Here is a 15,678-nt window from a genome sequence, read left to right as displayed (position 1 = left end):
TATGATCAAACACCATGTCATCTACTGTCAGGTCTCAATTAGAAATTATCTGGGATCATTGCTGATCAAAGGCTGGGCTTGAACAAAGAACCAAAAAAATATAGGTCAACAACACAGAGGGCTGATTGCCTCAAAATGATAACCAGATTATTCTGTTAATTTCTCAGGAGACATAATTGTGGAGGTCACCTTCTTTCAGCAATGTATCTTCTCAACATGTCAAAACAATTTCTGCTATTCTCTGTGGAACTGCCACCAAGGTTAATTTAGTGCCATAAGCCTAAATTTCCCAAGTATCTCTTCTTGGAAACAATAAAATACATTAGAAGCAAAGAATCAGACAAAATTAAAACATCCTAAAACTCACTGCACCTGTCTGTCTCATACTTATCTGTAAAATAACCCAAGAGTATTAAAGAAAAGAGGAATATAATTTGACATTATTAATATCATCAATCAATCTTCACCTATGCTGAGATGCACACATGCTTGTGTTCCTAAAGACAAGAATGTGCTTAAGTGCTTTGCTGCATTAGGCACATGAAGGTAAATGACTGCACACATTAGAAAAACCCTGTTACATGAATTTCCCATTCTGTTACTCACTCATTAACGCAGTTCAGAGGAGAGGATAGAGCATGGAGTATTGATCAGACAGTTCCAGAAACACTTAATTAAGAAATGAAAGCTTTAAAGATAGGATATATTTTTCCAAATTTTAGCAAAGAATTTAGAGAAACCATCAGAGAACATCACCAGCATGCTGCAATAGTTGATGGAGAAAAAACCAAAGCACTAGTTACCCTGTAACAGCAATGTGGGAGAGCATGAATTAATTTGGTTCTTTTTCTGATAACATTTCAGACTGACAACATCTTTAGCTTCTGCTTGTGCCTTTCATGACACCTAGGTTTCATCTCTTCCCTCAGCTCAAGATGAAGGTCTAATCCCTAGGCCATGTTTCCAAGTCCTTTTCACTAGGTGGAAGATGGGACAAGAAACAACAGATGGATATAAACTAACAATGTAGCACAAAGAAGTCATGAAACAATCTGGTGTGACCATGCTCAAGATAACCCGCTTTGCAGTTTTCTGCAGGCACTAATTTCTGTAGACAGCTGCTTGGGAAAGGTTTTCAGAGGTAGGTGCACCGTAACACCCACAGTTTGGGAATCTCTGGGCTAGAGGAAAGAGAATAATTTTTTTCCCCTTATGTTCTAGAGGTCAGTAACGTCCTACATCCGACTGAGATGTCTTTCTACACCTATTGTAGTCTCCCTCCATTCCCCTCCAGCCCCAGTACTGGCAAGGTAAGTTGGAAGTCACACCAGTAACATTACCACCACAAAAGGCTAATGCCTACAGGAACCTCCCAGGAGTTCTAACAGAGAAAACAAACCCAATTTGCAACAACGAAAACTTGGTTAGAGATTATGAAAATCTTTTTCAGCAGGATAATAGTCAATCTAGGAGAAGGCCCCTGAGCATCCTGCTGAGAGAGGGGGGTTCTATCAGAAACAACTGATCCATCCTTACTTGTGTCCTAGTGTGATTGTGACTGTAAAATGCACAGTAATATCACTCAGTGCAATGAAACAAGACAGCTGTGAATGCTCCATGAGCTCCATGGCAATCATTTCTGCATTAACTGTCATTTGCTTCTGCTGCTTGGGCTGAAAATACAGCTTGAAAGTCCTCCATGGGTTGACATCCCTCCTGTCCACCAGCACCAGGGGAACAGCAGCACATGACTGGGAATGGTGTCAGTCCTCCAGTGAGTGCCAGGAACTAGGAGATAAAAAGCTTGGAAAAGATGCAGTTCCTCCACCTCCAAAAAAGTCAGGTGTTTTGCTTGAGGTTGTAATCAACTGCCACTAGCCTTATCTTTTGATCTGTGGGCACCTTCTGAGCTCGTGGGAGTTAGTGGGCATGGTACCTGCTTTTCATTCTGAATGAAGGATGAAGCTACTTGCTATTTTCCTATTCGGTGATATGTGAAACCATAGAAGGTGCTTTCTGATGGTTGGTCCATCCTAGCAAAGTTGAAGGTCAAGTTTAACTGTGGATGCCCAGCGGTTTCCCTGGAAACTGAGGAACACCACAATGGTGGAGAATGGTTTGAATCACTGTTCAGTGCCTGGTTGGAGCAGAAAACTGGCAAAAGTAATCAGAAAAGGCAGAGGAAACCAGAGAGAACCTGTTACCATGGCCTTGTGAAGGAACTTCTGTTTATTCAAGGTCTACATGGAAGGTGGCTCAAAAATTCAGTATTCTTAGCTATTGGTTCCATTTCTTGAAAATATAAACACGCCCCAAAATACACCCTTCCCACTAGAAATGTCCTAGTAAAATTCCCAAATACCGTCTCACTGACTGGGTCAAGAGAGATTACATTGAGCTCTAAGGAGGAAAAGAAATCTGGCTAGCATTTCCTTCAGCTTAAACATGGCTAGAATTTGCTTCTTAAGCAGGGCAGTATCTCTCCACAGCCCATTATAGTTTCAGACCATCTTGCAGGCAGGCAGAAACATGCACACCACTACAAATTCGCAGGAGGAAGTACTCCTTCCTTACACAGGGGAACACTTCTTGATTGGAGTCCAGCTGCAACTCTATCAAAAAAAAAAAAGTAAGTAGTTCTCTTTTGACAAAGCATTGGTTTCCACTGAAAGTGTTGGAGAGCTTTTTGCAGGAGGGTTGGGGTGAGGAAGGTAAATTAACTATTTCGGATGGCTAATGTTTGTGAGACAGAAAGATTAAACCATCAGGAGCTATCTATTCATAAGCATTCATGGATCTCTCTGTCTGCACTTGTCTCTGAGTTAATAATAAGGTGTCCAGATGAGAATCTAGGATCTGTAATGCAAGAATGAATTAATGCTTCATCAAAGTACATTTTCAGAAGCGGCCAACAGTTACTGCATTGTGAAAATGGAGTGGCTCTATTTTCCCTGTTTTCCCCACTCACTCACTTCTGAAATTCTCTTATTCATTTTCATATCTACACGTTGATGAGCCATTTCATTCCTGTAGAAGGTTTTTCTGCTTGGCCCACTCCCTCTTAGAGATGCTGCTAGGAAGGGCAAGCACGAAAGAGCTTTCTGTGCTGGTTCTTTTCCTGGTTTCATAACCTAACACCTTTACGAGAGCTGCAAAACCCCAGAGGGTGTCAAGATTAATTTGAAACACTTCCTAAAGGCTTGCAGAGGTGCTTATGTGAGAGGAACTACTGCTAAATTTGCCACACACTGTACTTAATTTTCACCACCGATAACCACTCCTTTTCCTTTGAAAACAGCAACAGAAGTTTAATTTCTTTAGTTCAAAGGGTGTAAAGACATTCACTGAAGACTAAGTGAATGGTAAAAATGAAATGCAAAAGTAATCTAAAAACTTCAAGAGACATTAACGGGAGTTAAGCTCTTTGGTGTAGAGCAGAAAACTCTAGCAAAAACCATGAAAAGTGATGCTGGGAGAAGATGGAAAAGATTATGTCACTACCTAAAAACCTTTATCGCATTTATGAAACAGGTTTCAAGCCTTCAGGACTTGTTGAGTTTCTCACTGAAGAGGTGCAGCTAACATAGCATTAAAGTCTAGAAAGGTCTTTTTCCACTAGTAAAGCTGGGCCTTGATATTCGCATGGTATTTGCTTTTTTTCACCCTACGATAAACAATACTTTTTCACTCTACATGAAGCTTAAGAAGAGACTCATGCAGACACTCCAAAGTGCTCACAAAGTGGGTGTCCTTCCCCTTTGCATTAGCCACCAAACACACACCAGGCTCAAGCATGCCTCCTGTGTTAAAAAACAGTGGAAAAACTTCTGTCTTTGCAATCCTGGCCATTGGTGAGCCAAACCCATGCATCTGGATATTAAGCATTTTATCTCAAAAGTAGTTGAAATGGAATAGTTGCAGTGATGGGTTCATAATCAGGAGGGAAAACAGACAATCTCCCAGACCGGAGCAGATCAGTCCAGTGTCTGACAGCGTAGAGGGGCACTAAACCACCTCCTTTCTTAAAAAAATCCACCCACTTTTCCATTAGAGCAGCAGTTCCTAGACAGATGATCCAGACAGTCATTAGCACTTGAATCCATGACAACCCTTCCCAGATGGTCCTTAGGACCGCATAAAACAGCACTATCAACTTCAAGTTTGATGGAAAGGATACATCATGGTTTACAAGAAATTGTGGTAGAGGTCAATCAAGCCAAAAAAATTTGGAATTTTTGTAGTGAGGATAAGGTTGATACTCAAAGCTTTTGTTCCCCAGCACATATAGAAGCTTGCAAAAAACAAATAAAGCAAATGCTCAGAATGAAAAAGTAAACACAAAGGAGAGTGCAAGTCCTGAAAAAAGGTTTCCAGAGGCTCCATGAATCTCTCTCCTGGAAAAGAACCTAAGAAAGACACGTCATTTCCCTAGGCTGCAGAGTTAGTGGAGCAAGATATACATCTCAGCTAAATTAGGCACTGAAATTAGGAATCTACTCCACTGCTTTAGTAACATAGATGTCCCAACACACCCAAGAAAAATAGCTCTGGGGGAGGCAGGATTGGTGTTTTGCTCCACTGCCTGCAAGGATATCCTGGGATCATCTGAAAAGCGTTTCAGGTAGGCACCTACAGTCACGTAGGATATGTCTGGGCCACAATGACTAGACTTTTGCAATTGATTTATGTGATGGTTACTCAGGTCCCCATAATGATGGGACTATAAAACTTACAGAGACAGAGACAGCTCAACCTATTCCCTGTTGATCATCTGCACAGCACACCAGAACAACTCAAGGTCACTCATATTTCAAAAGTTTACCTGGGTCATAAGGACACATGTATCCCTCTTGCTTGTGCAACGGACAACCTGCTTGCTTTTGGCCTTTTTTCCATCAAAATATTCAGGAGAAACATTTAAAGTAGCTTAAGATTTGGGGAAAGCTTTTCACAGGAAGATGCATTGTCAGTAATATCTGAGGAAAGATACTGAGCACTTTGTTTTGCTTCCTATAGCATGTATCACAAGTGAGCAACAATCTAAACCTTGCCTGGGTAAGTAAGTGCCCAAGAAATGCTACTGAGGGCATTTGAATTCTAAACATAGACCATAATCTGGAGAACTTCAAGATAGTCCTGAAACTGTGAAGATGATAATCAGAGTCATTAAAAGTATTTTAAAGTATAATTCCAAAGAATCAGTGTCAGAGGAAAGAAGCCAAAGGGTAAAATTAAAGATTGATTTATTTTTTCCCCTTGTCTTGTAGCTTTGGAGGGCTACCAGTCAGGCTGAAGTGATGTTCCCCTAGAATACACCTTTTGGGGACTGGTTGCAGCTGGATAAGAAATGAATGAGAAAAGCCCATGGCGGGGGGAACAGCTGAAAAGAGCAGAAGATAGTTTTCTTCAAGCACCAGGAGAAGAGCAGGCATTGTCTCCAAGAAGAACTTGTTTTCAGGTTCTAAGTGAAATGTCAATGTGGGACCTAACGTCAGCAGGACTTTGGCTGATGAGAACACTTCATAATTGATGTCTTTCTTCTGTTTCATTGTGCACCCTCGTTCAATCCAGCTGTTACTTCATTAGACCAAATGGTGGTGCAAATCTCTGTGGATAGGCCACATCTGGTGTATGAATACATAATTATATTTCTCTGTCAGCACCATATGAATGCCCAGGTAACTATGACATTTGGTATCTAAGAAGAAGATGTGTTATCTAGGCCAAATGAAAAAGCAAAAAAAAGCCTTCTAGGATCAAAATGAGAACAAGTTCAGGTCATCAACTGTTTGGAGGATGTATTTTCGTTGACCTACCTTACTCAGCTTGCTGTTGGGAAAGAGTGAAAGAGCAGTAAGTGCATAAAGGGCGTTCTCAGAAGTGTTCCACACAGAGACACTTCTTAGGGGATCATGAGAACATATATTTGCCTTACATCCTTTCAAAATCCATCATCTTTATCAGTTTCAAATTAACCTATTTCAAAGCAGATTTGGAACTATTACTTTTACTAATATGCACAAAAATAATAAAAAAGAAAACTGAATCCTTAAAAAGTTTAGAAGTTAAGTTGTCAATTGTGTCAAAATTGTGATTAAACCTCTTGGTAGGACAACTTTGCAAAACCATAAAAGTAAAAAATCTCCAAAAGTACATCAATTCAGAAGGAAGCAGAAGCTTCAGCCTCAGCTGTGTGCTCTAAAAGAGATCAAAACAAGAACCCCAAATTTAGGCACTCTGATATTTTAGAAGAATTCAACTCCAGATCTGACATTTGCAATTCTGACCCAGGTCTGTGTTTTTCAGAAAAGCGTGATCTGAATTTTATGCCCAGAACAATGCCCCAAGCAGGCTGAGCTCCATTCTAAAGGACTCTGTTCTGAGCTATGGAAGAAAAAATATTTCAGGCAAAATAAGATAGAGTCTGAACCTCTGCCTGAAATTCAATCTTACCCTTGTTGGACGTCCTGAAGTTCATTCTTGTTTCCCTCCCATACACATATGAATTTTTAATTTGGCAAGGAAGGGTGCCTGTACTGCTGAGATCTGGAACTGAATTAGATGAGTTGAACTCATCTAATCAAACTTGCTTTTCTGCACAACATCAAATTGCCTGCTCTGGTTGCCACATTCTTGATGTCTGACCCTCTGGTAAGTATATTATGTTCACTACCATCCCTTTAATGATGTGTAAGGACTCATGGTCTGGGCATCTGGAGATATGACCTCTGTTTCTCCTCAGCACCAGTAACTCTGGGCGTGTACTACCAAGTTCTTCTGTACAGCAGTATGGTGAGGATGGATGGACGAATGCTTGTGCGACATTTGTGCTGGGGTCAATGCAGTTTACTGGGTAGGCTTATGAGAGCTAACTCAAATCTAATTTTACTGTTATGGTATCAAATGTCGTTTAGGTAATGACGGCTCTCTAATGTTCGCACAGCACCTTCTGGGTGCAGGCATACATGAAATTTCAGAACTACTCCACAGAAGTAGGTATGTGAGTAAGCTGACTTGACGAGACTATGCATCTTCCACCAAATGAAATGAATGAAAGGGCAAAGGTTCCTGAAAAGCAGCTGGCAGTAGTTCAGCAGCAAGCCGGTGAGCAAAGGGGCAGCCACAGTCCTCATTAGACTGGAGGGGTGACAGGGACACATGGATGCAAACCATGTTGGCTCCTGGTTTTGCTAAACTTATCAAGGCTCCCAAGGACATCCTTTCCTCCCCTCACTAAATCAGTTCTTAGAGAGGGTGGATCCATGCGCATCAGGAAATGAAGCCTTAAATACCCCACACACACTCTTTATTATACAACTCTGAATCCACCCATCAGCTCCTTTGCCAGGTACTTTCCCAGCCCTTTCGTTCTCTTCCCTGCACAAAGATGCATCAATTTATGCCCTTGCTCATTACCAGCCTGACTTACCCCTGTATTTATGCAGCTTGTAGCTTTGACCTTTCCAGGGATTTCAACATTTACAGCATTTTCTTGCATTAGAAGTTCCACAATCCCCTTTTCTGTCCCATACTGACTTGTCTTTGTCCTTGCCTAGGCTTTTATTCTCCTAACAATCACCCCAAAGGGGTCAGCAACCCCAGCCCTGGGTAAATCTTTTGTAAAGGACTTGAGAAACTCACAGTTGCTCCACCTTTTAAGTTTTATTGATCTCTATAAAAAGCTCAGCAGCTCTGTTAAGGGTGTTATGTGGATGAACACACACAAATGATGATTCCAGCCAAAGGAGGGGAAAAAATTAAAAAGAGGAATGTTAGATATTTTTAACTGTTTATTGAGTAAAAATTATGTGTGAAATCAGAACTGTACATTTGCTTCCAACATGCAGTTTCTTGTCACCATCTTTTGAGGTGTCCCCCTGCTCCTCTTGGGAGTGGGTTGGTTGGTGGTTAAAGAGAGCTTTGAAGGTTTTTAAGTGCCCAAAGATGCACAGAGAAGCCTGGAGGAAATTTCAGGTCTGTTTTCACCTTACGTAACTGAGTTGCACACAAATATTAAGGATCCGGTCTTTAAAGACACATCTGGAGATGTCTATGGGAGGAACCACATAGTCTTTGGCTTCTTCTGTGTTCCATAGAGAGAGATGGGCATGAGAAGTGACTCAGATCTAAGCTGGGCTGAGTCACCCCTGAAAGATGCTGACCTTTTCTACTGAAAACCTCAAATCCTCATCACTAAAAGCATAATAAGCTTCCTTCCTTGCTTTTGTGTGTGTTCATCTTGTCTCCTCAGACTGCAGGTTCCTTAGGAAGGAATTATCTCTGACTAAGTATTTTGAAGTGGCACAAAGCATAATGTAGTCACATTTCCTTCAATAATATAAATTAGAAAAACAACAACAAACACCCTGGAAGTTTAATAGCTGTTTTTGTGTCTTGAAACAGTTGCCCTGAAAACCTGCCTGTCAGCCTTAAGGAAGCTTGGGTGCAGGTGTGCATTTACCCAACCCTACACCCAAAAATATCAGCCTTCATAGCATGCTTATCACTACATTTTAGTCCAATATGGAAACTTAGAGTAAAATAGCAGAGAAAGTAGTTCAGGTGAGTGAATCTGAGATGAAAGAGTTGAAGGAGCGAACTGAAAAGAAATCAATGTAGGTTGACCCCTGAGCTGTGCTCAGAAGCCACTCAACAACTGATTCCGCTGTTGTCATGGTGTCACTGGTACTCACTGGAGTACAATATTATTTGGCATAAGTATGCACTAGACTGCTGCCATCAACAAGTGAGGTTAGGTGAGCTATATGTTACAATAATTTCATAGATGATGAAAAAATCCCACCTATCCTTCAGATATATACACAGAGAAGTTTCCATTAAGATCTTCCTCTTGCTTGGACAATTTAGCAGTTACAGAAGTTAGTAATTTAAGCATACTATCAATTATCTCTTAATCTCTACTCCAGAATAAAAAGCAAATCAATACATAATTAACTAAAAATATACTGTAATAAAAACACTCTTTTCAGCACTAGAAAAACTTGAAGTGTAAATTTTCCCCTGGAATCGAGCCAAAGACCAAAACATATGCCTCCTAGCATCCAGCAACCAGTTTCCCCCATGGAGGGTCAGGTGTTTGCTTCTCCTCATCCCTTTTCACTATACCTCCTGCAGTCTTCAAACTCTTGTTTTATTCCATACCAGCCAGGGCATCCCATACCATTTTATTGTCTCCTTCTTCCTCCTGAATAACTCCTGTGGTCACTGCCCTAAGGAGTCCTTGCTGTCCTTTGCAGCAGGTCCACTACTGTCTTCTCTATTCATATTCCCTTCTTTATCAACATGTTTAGACTCACCTTCCCAGAAAAAACAGGCTCACACTGGTGAGACTGATTGTTTCTGCCTATTCATCTCCCCCACAGCTTCTGAACTCTTTGACTAATTTCAGACAACTCTCAACAAACGCATATAGACAGAGTCAGTATTCCCATCCAAAGAAATGGCTGTTGCATGTCAGCTTTTATTAGATACCAAGTCCACACCCAAGAGGTATTATCAGAAAGGTATTATGAATGCTCACAACTGAAAGGAAAGCTTTGGTCATACCCTGGGCCAATCAAGAGAGACAAGTCCAGGGGATTTCACTGTTCAGAGAGGTATGGTCTTGCAACATCTTCCTCCTGTATTTCAGCACCACTCACCAATGAGAGGTGCAGTTTGTTGCCAGCTTAAAAAAATCAAAGACTGCTTTTGTGTTGCCACCAAAAGGGACAGTCCCACTTGCTCCTGTGTCCTTGGTGGTGTGTTCACACAGCCTCTTGTGTGTCAGCTCTGGCAAGTGTGCTCACACACAATGACTGCTCCACTCACAGATCCAGCAGAAAACCAACACAGAAAAGACAATTATTTTCAAACCAAAGAGGCAGAAGGAAGGGTGAGCCTGTCGCTGCTCACATCAATGGGAAGAACAATGTGGCTTTGGTCGCTGCATGGCAGACAGCAACCTAAGCCAAACGTGAAGTCACAAACTGAGAGTTTGCTGCAACATCTGGACAATACTTGCTCTCCTTTTTCCTAAAAACATGGATTTTTACACAAAGCCATGTGCACACGCACTGGGAAAGTGGTGGGAAGGAGTGCTTGAAGGCAGAGCCAGTACAGAAGAAGGAGCATTAATGTGATCTCAGGACCAGTGACATCTCATACTATACCTTCTGACTGCATCCTATCTACACAATTCCCTCTCTACAGTTTCCCCATGCTGATTACTGTGGCGACATCACCTTATGTTTGATTTGGCACCCAAAGAATGTCTCTACCAGCTTGCCCATCCTGTGGGCACCACACAAACGCCAAGGCCATAGTGAACACCACTGATGCCTCAGTTGTCATGAGGTGTCCTGCAGCGTGAGAGAGACTACCATGCTGTGCCAAAGATACATGTAAAAATGATGACTGAGGGGGAAAATGAGCAGGCTACAAAATCATGAGTGGCCAAGAGATGGTGAATACGGGGTTGATCATTTACACTCCCTTCTAATATAAGAAGACAAGGAGACCAACACAAACACAAGGAGATGCTTTTTCACACAAGTGGTACTAAGCTGCGGAAGCTCTTTGCTGAATGATGCCATTGGTGCTTTAATGATGCCATGGGTTTAAGAAATGTTTGGATAAATTCACAGAAGAAAAATCCACAGGATGCTGCCTGGTACCATCACACCAGCTCTCATCCAGAAGGTCCCTGAGACCTGGCAGGGTTGAGGTACCCCAAGGACATATTCCAGTACTCTTGCCCTCCCATTAAGATTTATTTGGGCTGCTCAGGGCTGCACTGTCCTTTGCTCTGACCCACAACCACAGTTGTGCTGTCCCAGGGAAAGGCTTCTTCAAAGACATCTGAGGGATCACACAGCAGGAACTGGTTGATTTTCTGATCCACATCATCCGCCCAACACCCTCTGGACTGCCCCCTTCTCCTTGGCAGTACCTCTGGCTCTTTCCCCTCTGTCCAGGGCTTTCCCTTTCCTTTGCTGGTGATTTAACTCCAACCCCCTTACACCCCGCCTTGTCCTCCCCTTCACTCCCCTCCTTCCCTCATTCCTTTTCTTGCTGCTGTCATGTTTTCCACAGCATGCAGCCCACCTCAGCAAAAAGACGCCAAACAAAGGGGCTGATGTTATGCTTGTTGCTCGCCAGCTTCTCCAAGTGCTCCTAGGACTTTGGTACTACAGATGCTGTGGGGTTTTTATTCCCCTCTTAACTCCCTCAGCTTTTTGTTGAACAATTGTCATTAACGGGGAAGGCTCTTGGTCTCTATTTAAAAGCACTGTAAATCAGAAAAGAGAGTGTTAAAATTCAGAGTGGGGCTGTCTCCCCCCTCTCTTTTCTTTTCCCCTCTTGTCCCCACTCTTGCCCTTTACTGCAGCTGGGGCTTTCTTAGCCAAGGCAGGAAAGAAATGCAAGACCCATACAAGGATGCAGCTAATCTGCCCCACGTAGCTTGTGCCCACCACCCCACAAAATGACAAAGGAACCTTGATTACTGACTCACCGTACCAGCTGAAGGGGGGGAGGGGGGGGGGGGCGCGCAGAAATAATGCATTGCATTCGTTTATAATAGTGGGCTCTGAGTCTGCTGGGAGATTGGCTGGCATTTCGGCAGCTGAGGGGGCTGCCCCGTGTCTGAGCTGTCACACTGACTCACCTGCCACAGCAGCAGCTCTGAAAGGCACCTCGGGAGGAGTGGGAGCAGGAGAGGCAGGGGACCGGAGGAAGATGCACACCCCACAGATACATAGAGGGAAGGTGTCTGCCACCCCCCACACCCTCTCCCCTCCCAGCTCTACCCCACAGATGCACACATTGTGCCTTTCGGGTGTCACTCACTCCCCTCCTTCATTCAGAAGCAGAACAAAACCTCAGCTTAATTCCCAGCTCCTCTCAGCTCCCCATCCATGTTTGTCACAGGACAATACAGCATAAGGAAGCCCAAAGTAAGAAAGACAATTGTCCTGTCTGACCTGCTGCCTCACTTCACCAAAGCATCACTTTCAGAGCGTCAAGGACCTGGGCAGGAGCCCACAGCACTGTTTTTCTGGGTGCTGGACCCAGCCTTGGGACTGAAGCACTTTGTCTTCGCCAGGGAAAGACCATGAACATCCCTGGTCAGTGGCGGGTCAGTCATCATGGTCCCTCGCCCTGAACATGGAGGCGGGAGACAAACTCTGAGGATATTTCTACAGGAGCTTCAAAGTCCCTTTCCAGTATTCATGAGTGATTCCAGCACATGATGAAGAAAAACAACATTCATTGTGTTACCAATTACCTTTTCTCTTTGGGAATTTTCCTAGTGTTTTAGGACCACTGGGAACCAGGTGCCAGGACATTGAGTGCCTCTTCCTACCTTGGGTGCTTCTTCCTCTTCCTGCCATCCGCTTCCTCCCTTTCCCCCCTATTACTTTTCATCCCATGTCTGGCCACTCCTCTTCCAACCCATTCCCATATATTCTTCCCTCCATCCTTGTTTCTTCGTCCTGATTTTCAAGTCCCCTGTATGAAAACAGACACCTGAATATCTGCCCTTTGCATTGGCAAACCATCTGAAAATAAATGAGGAAAAGGTTGGTTACTCCTATATTTTTTTCCCCACCTTATTTCATGAGCAGGTAACTTCTGCATTAAAACTTTTTCCACTGCTCAGAGACCAGTCAGTTCCCCTCACCGTTAATGGCATCTTCAGAGGATTCAGTTTCTCTGAAGGTGTGTGAATGCAGCACTGAACAGAAAAGGAGTGCTTTGATAAAAGATTATCAAGAAATTAGTAAGGAAGGATGAGGTAAAAGGCCTCTAGGGCTGGGACCAGAGAAAGGAACACCAATGTTGCAGAAGGGTGATAGGTAAGAGCTAATTAGCAGGCAAATGTGATGATAACCAGTATCATCTTTTGGTATTCCACAACCTGTCTGACTAAAGCACCTATTGCCCCTGCAATGAGCCCTTGGACTGCAGCCTGGGGTCACACAATGAGGTTTTAATGTGTGTTTGCTACTCCTAAATGCTTCCAGATTAATAAGAGTAATGAGCAATAATTGATAATTGTCATACACAGTAATAAACTTCCTTTCATTTCCAGTTTTCATACTTCCTCAGAAAACATCAGAATCCCAAAGACGTTATTATTTAGGACATTAAATCCAAAAAGAAGAAATCTAATTGTATACAAGCTGCAAACCACAGGACACCCATCCAACGCAAACAAAAACTGAATGAGCGGGAAGTGAAAGAAACCCCTAATTCTGAGGAATTTTATTTCCCCTTCCAATACTGTAAGCACATGTTGAAGCTGTTTTCTTTCTCCCTTCACAGAGGACTTCAGTGTTTGATTTATACCCTGAGGCCTTGTTTCCTGCCTTGCTTCTGAATCTGTCTTGAATGGCACAAGAATGATCGGTTAAAGCTTGCAGTTGTTTCACTCCTGGCAAAAGGAAAAGGAAGGAAAAAAAAAAAAAATGAAGAAGAAAAAAAAAGAAAGGAAGGAAGGGAACACCACAAATGAGTTCAAAAGTTTGGAGAAGTGTTGGGAGCTTTATGTTCATTTCTAAGGGTTGCGCCTTTCATTTCTACTCAATATTGATGCACAGGATTGATGTGCACACTACACTGAGTTATTTCATTTTAGCTTGCACTGGAAAATCTTTTCAACAGTGTTTTCTGACGGCTGTTACTGTTCCTTCCACCTCTGGCACACTGGATTTGGCTAGGAAGCTCTGCACAGAGGAGAGAAACACACTTAAAAGAATCGGAGAAAAGTCAAAGTAAAGAGCAACCCTTCAAAAAGAGGGAACGAGGGAAGATGAGGCAACCACAAGGCAAAGGGAGAAGGGAGATGGCTCCATGCTGGGCAGTGTGGTTTAGTGGCTACAGGTCAGCCGGTTTTCACTTGGGTCTATTTTTTTCTGGCTAATATTTTCCACAAGTGTTGGTGTCTCTGGCTTGCTGGGTGATGGCTTGAACCCTTTCCTCTCCAGGCCCTGTTTTCATCTTCCCCAGCTGAGGGAGATGGGATCTGCCTATGCTCTATGGTGCTAACTCCATGGTTTATATTGTACAGGAGTTGTTACGAGAGCTCAGTATCCCCATGTTAATATTTTAAACCCTTTATCTGCACTGAAAAGCTATTTTTAGTGGAGTGAAGACCCTGGCTGGCAGCAGAATAGTTCACTTTGATTAGTTCCTTATTAGAACAGCCAAATTTGTTAAGCTGAGCTGTACTTTCTTCAAAGAGTTACAGGTCAGGAATTTTCCTGATGTGTTACCAAGCTGGTCAGAAAGAAACTGTGATGCAGGTGAAAAACAGTATGTTTCTGAGACTCATGGATTTACCTCCACTGCCTGGTCGAGTGCTTCTCTACACACTCTCTTCTCACAGCTCACACCTTTGCTCCAGCAGAATAACCTCCTGGCTCTGCAGCCATGTGCTATTCAGCATGGGCTTGTGGTCATCCGTTCTGCAGCCCTCTCTGCATTCACTCATCAGGGCCGGGCATTGACCTAGGGACATTTATCAATAAAGTGTTGAGTGGTGTGGCAATATGAACCCACTGTCTCCTGACTTTCCAAGGAAACCTGCAAGGAGCAAGTCCATGGGGAGGTGGCAGTGAACCAAGAGGGCCTTTCCCTTCCCCTTCTCCCTGATGCAATTTCTGAGTTGTGGGACCAACTTGCCATTTACTTTGCTGTCCATCCTTGCTTACAGATCTCTTTCAGCACGACTGACTTCTTAAATTTTCTTTTATTTAACACAGACACATTTGCATTTATTCCTTTTTATCTCCCCGCATACAGCCTCATTTTAGTCTTCTCTGCCACCAGTTCTAAATTCTGAGCCTTCTCATCTACCTTTCTTCCTTTGCTGGTTGGTTCAACCTTTAGTGCTACAGGCACCTTTAAAAAAGAAGTCATGAATATGTTATGAGCTCACTTTATAACTAAGATAATTAAAGCCTCGATGGGTCCTGTTTCTATTCCATCCTCTATGCTATGCCCAACCTTCTGCTTGCAGTCTTTTACCTGGTTTCCAGTCCACACATCAGCGGAAATAAATCCAAACTTCCCTAAATTAATGCTTTGAGGAAGTTTCATGAGATACACAGACATTTTGACATTCCCTGGGCCTTGATTAACCCTTCATGCAGCAGAAAATTTTTTCTTAGATTAGTTTTTCTTAGATTAATTTAGGATTGCTGGTCCTCCTCTTCTTGATCTTTGTTGATAGATGGATCTTGTGGGGTTTGTTTTTGGTTTTTTTTTTTTTGACAGATTTAGAGCTTGCTCCAAAGGAAACCCAAGGTATGAATGAAGTGTCAATCAACTTCCCCACCAGCTGGCTTCTGAATAATCAAAGCTTTAGCCATGCATAACTAATTCACTTTTGACAAGGATGTCCCAGGCAAGCATGCTGGCAGAAAGTCTACCAAGTCACTCCCTTTCTAGCCCTCTCACCAGGACCCCAAAAAGTCAATAAATCCTATGTTAGCCACCACAGAAGCAGCTACCAGGCACTATATAGGGACGCAAGAAGCTGACCTTCTTGCCTCCACTGGTGTCAGAAGCAACGTAAAAAGTTTCTCTCCCACACACAGTATTCGACTCTCCGCTTCTTATCCCACTGGGAATGCAGGCACAGCACACGCCCCCACATGCATTGCAGTCAGT

The sequence above is a fragment of the Pelecanus crispus genome, chromosome 2 (genome assembly GCF_030463565.1).
Source record: "Pelecanus crispus isolate bPelCri1 chromosome 2, bPelCri1.pri, whole genome shotgun sequence".
Taxonomy (NCBI): domain Eukaryota; kingdom Metazoa; phylum Chordata; class Aves; order Pelecaniformes; family Pelecanidae; genus Pelecanus; species Pelecanus crispus.
This window is presented reverse-complemented; position numbering follows the sequence as displayed.